Genomic DNA, 8742 nt, shown 5'->3' with positions numbered 1-8742 from the left:
GTATTTTGTTCCTTATCAATAAATAGCCATTTTAGAATTCTTAGTATGAATTATGTGAATGTCTTAATTGTGATTCTGTACAACATGTTATTACTTAAGCAGTTTTAATATTTACTAAAAACTAATTGCTCCATTTGTTTTTCTTACAAGTGGCTGACTAAGTACAGTATTAAAAAACTTAAACTGGAATTGCCCAGACTGATGTTTGGTCCAAGCTGTACTCACCGAAAGAAAATTGTGGAGTCTCTGCACAAGAAAGTATCAGCAAAATACTGTACTATCTTCCCTAGTGTAGAAGTCAATGTGAGTTTTGCAGATGTCATATACCTACATAGTTGAAAGGCTTTATATTTGCTAAAGACAGCGCATGATAATCAGTGTTTGTGGCATGCCAATGTAATGTGTGTTTTCCACTTTCCTCCATTATTTTCTGTTCTAAACCACCCTGCTAATAGAAGACTTTCTCTAGCTTTCTGTTCACCACAAAAAATATTTAGTATATTTGAAATGCAAACTGCATAGGATCTTTGGAATGTATGGCAACTCTTCTGCTCATCCAGCGTGAATAATAATTTTAAAATTTCTTTGTAAGTAAGGCTTTGGAATATCATATGAGAGTGGAAACTAGGAAACTGTTGGATATTGATTGGTTTGGTTTGTGCAATTACCAGAGAAACATAGCAAGTTAAGTCCAGGGTATTATTGGTCTATTTTATCTACAAAAATGTCAGAAGGAATGCAACGTAAGCACCTGTCCAGCCACATTATATAATTTTGTTGCTCGATACAACTGGCTGAGATTAGAACTAGGCTTTCCTAATTTGGGTAAACCAGTTACTTAGTAGTGACAGAGCCATAGAAATTTTCTTACACTATTTCATAGAGTTAAAGACAAAAAAAAAAAGGCAAACAACTAATCACCCTGATTTCTGTTGCTAATACTGCATATATAGCCGCAGAGCTCATACTTGTTGACATAAGATGCTATTGTACAAACTGAATTTTCCAGGGGGTTGTGAAACATCTGCAGGTTCAATCTAAACAACTGGAAATCTACACTGAACAAATGGAGAAGGTGTTGCAACGCTATCTACAAAGAATACAATGGCTTCTGTCAGGTAGTGCTGTGCATCTTTACTGTAAAACAGAATTTAAACATTTATAAAATCTTCTTGTCTACTATTTCTGTGGGGTTTAGTCTGAATAAGTCTGGACGTCAAATATGAGGTTCAAAGAGCTATTGTGCCTATTCTGTGATTTGTAGCTGCAGAATTGTAAAATTCGATTTGTTTGCTTGTAGTTTCAACTATGCACTGGAAACCAAGTTCTTCTTTTTCTTTAAAAAAATATTTTAGCAGTGAGCCTTTGTTTGTGGATAAAATATTAATGAAGTGTGAGCTTGACACACAGTTTTAAACAATAGATTTGAGTTATGCCAGCTGCCTCCTTTAACATGAGTTGTTAACCTCAAGCCCAAATGTGGTAGGTTAAATGACAGTGCTAATTATTCAACCTTCTAATACATGTTTAATAACAATGTCGTAATTGCAAATCATTTCCTCTTGACTTCTCCACACTAGACGTCTTTGGCATTTAGTATCCAACACTAAGAGTAGGGCAAGACAAAGTATCTAACACAGGGTAGGCCAAAGTTAGCAAGTTCTTTAGCACAGTTTATGACAGTCATCATAACAAAGGTCTGTACACTGTAATTGCACAAGAAATGTAAAGGCAAAAGTAAGTTTATCATCAAAATCATTTAAGTTCTGTTTTATTGTTATCATCTACTTATTATTTTGTTTAACTGTTTTTAAAAAGTATTTTTATGACGATAAAATAAGACTATAAGAGAATTCAACATCTATGCAGTAGATATACATCCAGCTTGCAGTGAAATAATTACGGCCATGATGCAAAATTTTAATTTTTATGTATTGTGTTCATGAATGCAAGGTAGATGTTCATAGTGTTAGAAGCTTTCCATCAACAGAAGAAACACAATCATGTACACAAAAAAAATAGCTTTTTTGGTTCTTTTACTAAGAACACGCCATATTTAGAAGTTTAGCATCACTGCTGGTGAAAAGTATTTTGATCCCTCTGTTGCTCATAAATATGTTTGTTAGGAAATCGTTCATCTTTTTCTGTGTTGCAAAGTAGGAGCTACACATTTTTAATGCAAGTTGTAACAATTGGCTAGTAATTAATGCTTGATAGTACTAGATTTGTAATAGCAGAAAACTTTTCTATCACTAACCCTTGAACTGCTTAGTTTCCACACAGGTTAGAATTTATTATGTAGAGGTGTGCCCAGAATAACTCCTAAAGACTGAAGGTTTTACTGTATGCTCAATACAATCTTATGTTCAACAAAATAAGCCTATGTAATGACACGACATTTGAATGATCTGATGCAGGAAGCCGAAGATTGTTTGGTACCATTTTAGAAGCAAATGTCTGTGTTTTAATTGATACCTCTGGTTCCATGGACCCATATTTGCCACATATCACAAAAGAACTTGCATCTCTTATCTGGGAACAGCTGAGAAAAAATGAAGTCAGGTATGATAGACTACTGATACAGGCTGAAACCTGCACTACTTATTCTTATGTAATAAGATTATGTAGTAATTACTAAAAATACAGTACTGAAACACAGTACAAGTCATTACTGTATGTTAGTGCATAATATGCACGTGGCATTAGTGCTTTTTCTTTTGTTTTTCATTTTAAGCAGCTTGGAATTCTCAGCTCTCTAAGATTTGTGCCATGTTTGCCATAGGCTGATGCTGTTTAACCTTTTGGGTTCAGCATTCCAATTGACTTTCTGTTGATGCAGAATGAGTTACGCTTTCTGACACGTTCTTATTCCAATAATAGGTTCTTGATTGTTTCTGTTTGTTTGGTTTTTGGTTTTGTTTCTGTTTCAAAAGTAGCTTATCCAATGGGACTGATAGTATTGATTAGGTTTAAATATTTTGGTCATTTTTCTCCTCAGGTTTAACCTGCTGAGATTTTCAGAAAATACAGAGAGCTGGAGGGAGTATCTCGTACAGGCAACTGATAAAACGTGTCATGATGCTGTACAGTGGGTGTCCAAATTCCACGCTCATGGTAATACATGTATCCTTATGGCTTTACAGGTTAGTAAATTATGTACTATATTTTGGAGAAGAAAGAGAGTCTTGTGCTGATAAAACACTTCCATATGATTGATAATATACTAGAAAACATTTGGGCCAAAGTACACAACACTTCTTGTATTCAAAACACCAAATGGATCTGGAATTAAGCCACTGTTCCTGCCCACAAGGCTCAAAAATACAAACATTCATTGTTCATACTGAGTTTAGGAAAAATGTGAAATGTCAGTAGTTGCATTAATCTTTGTGTTCAAACAGTCATGGAGAGAGAAAATAGCCAATTCCTCAAAATGATGGTTATGTACAATTGTGGTTATGACATATCTGGTCTGAGCCAAACATGGATTTTAAAGAAGTAATGGTGGTTAGAATCACATAGGCATTGAGTGTGATTCTTGAACTTCAGTAGCAGATGAAGAAACTTCTATAAAAATTCTTGGTGTAAAAATTAACTAGTAATAACAATTTAAAATAGACTGAAAGAACTTGCAATTTCATAAGATTTAAAATTTAAATCAGTAGAAAAATTGTGCCCTAGATGAGTGATTCTTGTTCTAGATACCTTTAGAGAATCTTCATATAAATTTTCTGGAATTCTTGGCAAATCAAGTGCAGTAGAATTAGAAGACATGTTTATATTGCAGAGATGTCCACTGAACTAATTATCATAGCAAGTTTTCATAATATAAAATGCCCAGGTCCTAATGAGCCTGATTTTCAGCCATTAAGCATCTTTTACTCCCACAAAGTGGGCTGAAAAAATATTCTGTCAGCAGTTCTCCAACAACAGTTAACTGAATCTATTTACTTGAATCTATTTAGCTTATTTCAAGGAGTCAGTTTTTGGTGGTGTCCTGCTTTTGTGACTATAGTGCCATATGGTACAAATTATCTACTTGTTTATTTTTACAAAGTTATATCCTTGATCTCTCTCATACTTGGTGAAAAGACAATACTAACTTGCTTAATGAAGTGGTAATTATACGGCTGTCTTACATCATTGGAATAGTGTTTTCATTTTAAAGAATTACTTTTCATATAAATGTTCTAATTATTTTAGCTTGTTTTCTGGTTTTCAGAAAGCTCTCAGCTTCCAAGATATAGAGGCACTGTATGTATTGACTGATGGAAAACCAGATACCAGTTGCAGTCTGATTTTGAAAGAAATTGAAAGTTTGAGAAAGAAACAAGATATTAAAATCCACACAATTTCATTTAGCTGTGCAGACAGGTATGTGATACTTTGCAAGATCAAAACAATCATGAAAATTATTAGTTTATTTATTGTCAGAGGGCTGCATTCTCAGAGCATGCCATATGCTCAGTTCACTGAACAACAGGTTTGAGCGAGGCATTCATTCAAGTGGGAACTGGGCAAGCTGTTCTGACACAGGTAATTGCCACATGGCCTATATCTCCCACAGCTTGTGTCCTTGAGAGAACCGCCTTCACACACATGGAGTTGTGATATGCATCCATAGTCTGCAGCATTCGTATAGTTCTATCAGTGGTTTTTCATGTATACCTCCCTAGAGATGCATGAAAAATAATAGACTAGGCTAAATTGGAATAAGGAGCACTGGGAAAGTGTTAATGCCAACCATGATGGAGTCTGGGTTGAAGATACATCTCTGGATGCTCTTCTGGAGGGCAGAATTGGAGACCATGCAACAATACCAGAAAGTATGTGCTCTTCCACATTCACCTGTGGCTGTGTGATGCAGGGAGCAGACAGCCAAACAGACCACCTCTTCAAGCTGTCCAGAATAGGTACATAACTATTCTGCCACCTCAAAATGCAGCAGTTGTCCCAGGTCTTAAAGAACTCAGCCTTTGTGTTCTTAAATTGAGACTATTATAATGCTAGTGCTTCAGAGAAAGGACTCTAAAATGCCATGGCAGTAAAAGTGTGTTATTTAGCATACTTGTAATAAGAATACAATAGCAACTGTACTAGTCATTGGACATGTTGGATAATGGCAAGCAATAGAGGCTTAGACAAGAGAACAAGTTATGGGGCATGTACAAAATGTTCCTTTCCCTTATGGAGTCTCCCAGCTTTTGGCTTTCTTAGCCTGTCTGAAATATTGCTGCCTTTTCCTTGCCAACCTGTTTTCTGATTTGTTTTTGGTTTTTTTGATTCTGTTATTACACTGAACCTCATGTTCAAAAATAACCTGTCTTCGGAGGTTATGACAACTAGGTACAGTATATTCTTCATTAACTCTTGAAGATTAGAAACGATAAAGAAATATATAATCATGTCCTCCAAACTGCTTGTTTTGTTATCATACTTTTTGAGGAATGCTTAGAAGTTTCTTTTATTGTTGTTGCTTTCAGAGAAATAATTTTCATGAGTCACTTAATGTTTTGTTGTTAACAGAGAAGCTAATGAATTTCTGAAGAAGCTTGCGTCCCAAACAGGAGGGCGCTACCACTGCAGTTTTGGAGATGTGGATGGCCAGTTAGCAGCACACCGAATGTTGGTGGAGGGGTTTGATGATGAAGATGTATGTTAAATGGTTTGGTTTTGTTTCACTCCAACTTAATCTTCATCTGTAGTAAAACTGCATTTTAAAAAATAAAAATCACTAGAAGTAGTAGTACAGGACTCAAAATACATTATATTGCAACCAAAAGGAGAAATCTTAATATCTGGTTTTGTATGTCTGCTAGTTGCCTTGGCCAGGTGGCCTAGCCTTTGAAAGAAGTATATAACGCAATATAGTTTTTGAAAGAGAAGCAAAATCATCCTATATCTGGACGCTGTTTTTAAGCTAGCTTTAGCTTTTACTGTGCCTTTTTATCCTCACCATCTTCTGTTTCATTTGTCACTGTAAAATTCTTACATAGCACATTAATGCTATACCAAGAGACCTTAGTGATTGCCACAGTAGGAAAGAGTATTAGTGAGCAGTCATATTCAATCCAGAGTTGCTCTGCTCTCCCCTTGTAATTCCAAGGCTTCTGCAAGTAGATAGGGGCAAGGAGATGTAGAGTTTTAGCTCAATTAATTAAATTGGTAGAAATTGAAAATAATAAGTAGTTGCAGGATAAAGCAGAATATTTTAATTCTGTTTTTAGGATCCAGTTTTCCCTTACTTTGAAGGAGATGATTTAAAGAAACTTACTGAAGAAGTAGCAAAAGCCAGAAGTTTTTTAAAGCAGGCAAAATCTTTGAGGTGAGTATCAAGAATCTTTCAATAATTACATTTTTATTTCACAAAGTAAAGACAAGAATATCTGACTGTCAGTATCTGCTATTTGTAAAAGAAGTGCTGTTTCTTGTACTGTCAGTTTTAGAGGTTTTTTTGAGGCTTGGAAAAGAACATGCAAATGAATTGTCTGCTTTAGAGAGATTCAGTTTTATGGTCTTTACACTATTAGCAACCATCATAGTAAAGGATCTGAGCAATGGTCTAACAATGTGTTAAACTTCCAGGCTATTGTTTTTTCTCAGTTGTGGTCCCTCCATCTCCTATGTCAAAGGGAAATGACATGAAGTTGTTCATCTCCTTGCTGAGTTCTATCATCTACCAAATCATTGTATTTCTCTTTGTATATATTATGAAAAAATAAAATGACCTTTTTAGTACCTCTTCCATTAGTCTGACCTCTTACTCTGAAATACAAATTATTTTTTTATTTTCTGAAATCTGCATGGGCTCCTTCTATCCTACCTTACCCTGACTTCTCTAATTGCATCACCATCCATTCTCTGCCTGGTAGAATTAAGTTGTCCCATTAAATAATGTGATATCTTCTGTTCTGAAATAATCCCATCTCAACCCATCTACTTTTCAAGTTACTATCCATTTCCTTTTCTCTTTGCTTCTAAAGACCTGTAAAGTTTCCACTAACCGTTTCCTGGGAGGATTACCTAAACCACCTTCTTCACTCTTACATGTCCTGATTTACCAAAGGATTTGACAAGATTGTTCTCGTCTCAAAGACCTCACCTCCTAATCTCAGTCTTTCTGCTTTCCTAAATAATATGACTCTTAATCTTCTTCCTTTCCCCTTTAAGTCTTGGGCCTGCCAGAATTTGTCCCGTGTCTTCCCCTCTTCCCTTCTTTACTGTAATTTCCAATTATCTTATCTCTCCGCATGTTCTGCCAGACACTCTTCAGGTTTTTCTTTGTTTTCTCTTCCTTATCTTCTCTTCAGCATCCTCCCTTAGCATGAAGCTTCTTTTTCCTTTTTCTCTTAACAGTAATGTAACAGATAACAGTACAATGGGATGTTAGGCAGAGGTATCCCTGTGGACTCCAAATGAGACAAGTCAGTTCCTTGGAGCAATATAACTGCATTAGCACTGCATGCCAACTGTATCTCAGTAGACTGAATTGGCTCAGGTGGCACACCATTCCCTGCTGCTTCTAGTGTCATTTAGAGTTAGGTTTGATACCTGCCTAGAAACAAAAAGGGAAGGACAGTTAAATTTTATTGATCCTTATGTTCCTTCGTAGTTAATGCTTCTTAACTGCCAGTCCAGAATCAGAAAGCACCACTTTGTTAGTAATAGCAAGCAAAAGTATTTCTAAAGAGCTTTAAAATGCATTAGACCTCTGCAATCAAAAGATTTTCTGTCACACAAGGACATGGCTAAGCAGACATATAAAGCTACTGTATACGTTCATGAAAAGCTGCTGTAATTATTTGTTTTATTTTTTCTTTCAAACAGGTTATTACTACAAAATTGGAATATGAACCAAAAGGACAATTCTGTCTTTAAAAAAAGTGCTCAGGTAAACAGTCACCACAAATAGATCATAGCTTACACATTGTTTAAATATCTCAATAGAAGGACAACGTTTTGTAAATGTAACGTAAAGTGTATTAAGTTGCAGGAATGACACTTCCAATGCTGAAAACATTGTAATGGTTCTAGTGCTTAGCTGAGCTAGTTCCATAGTATAACCTAATACACAAAGAACACTTCAAAGAGAAGTATGTTGTTTGGGGTGAACAAAGCTAGGCACATGTTTATTTGTTATTAATGGTTTAGTTTTCTTCTAAGAATAAGCAGCTAAGCATGTTACAGAGAGAGTTAGGACCAGATATAAGGGCTGTAATAAGAAGTGCTACATGGGCTGCATGTTTTATCAGCTAAATGAGCAAGTCTGATTGGAAAAAGATCACGTTAATAGTAAAAACAACCTCAACAAACACTGAACTATTATTACAAGATTGTGGGAGAGGCAGCTGGACAAATCAAACCACTCACAGAGCCAACCCGCTACTTTTAAATTAGCAAATTAAAAATACAGGAAAAGAGAAATTGCTGGTTGTGAATGCAACAGTGCTTTCTCAGGATTAAACAAGAAAAGCAAGAGCTGACAGAAGCATTTGTCACAGAGCTGTTTGAAGGGAAAAATGGACAGGCAGACAACTACAGAGAGAGTTGTAGTAAAGAACTCGGGCCTGATGAGATGTTCGTCAAGGATTGGGTAAGGCAGATGTATGGTGAGACTGTGTTTAAGATCCCTGTTTCTATAGCTGTACTTTGTATTTTGGTTTACGTTACTGCCCAGTCATTCAAAGGGAAGAAAAAAATCCAGTCAGACCTGCTGATTAAGAAGACTTGCTTCGTAGAGTA

This window comes from Anser cygnoides, chromosome 15 (assembly GCF_040182565.1).
Source record: "Anser cygnoides isolate HZ-2024a breed goose chromosome 15, Taihu_goose_T2T_genome, whole genome shotgun sequence".
Taxonomy (NCBI): domain Eukaryota; kingdom Metazoa; phylum Chordata; class Aves; order Anseriformes; family Anatidae; genus Anser; species Anser cygnoides.
Note: the sequence above shows the minus strand (reverse complement) of the source record.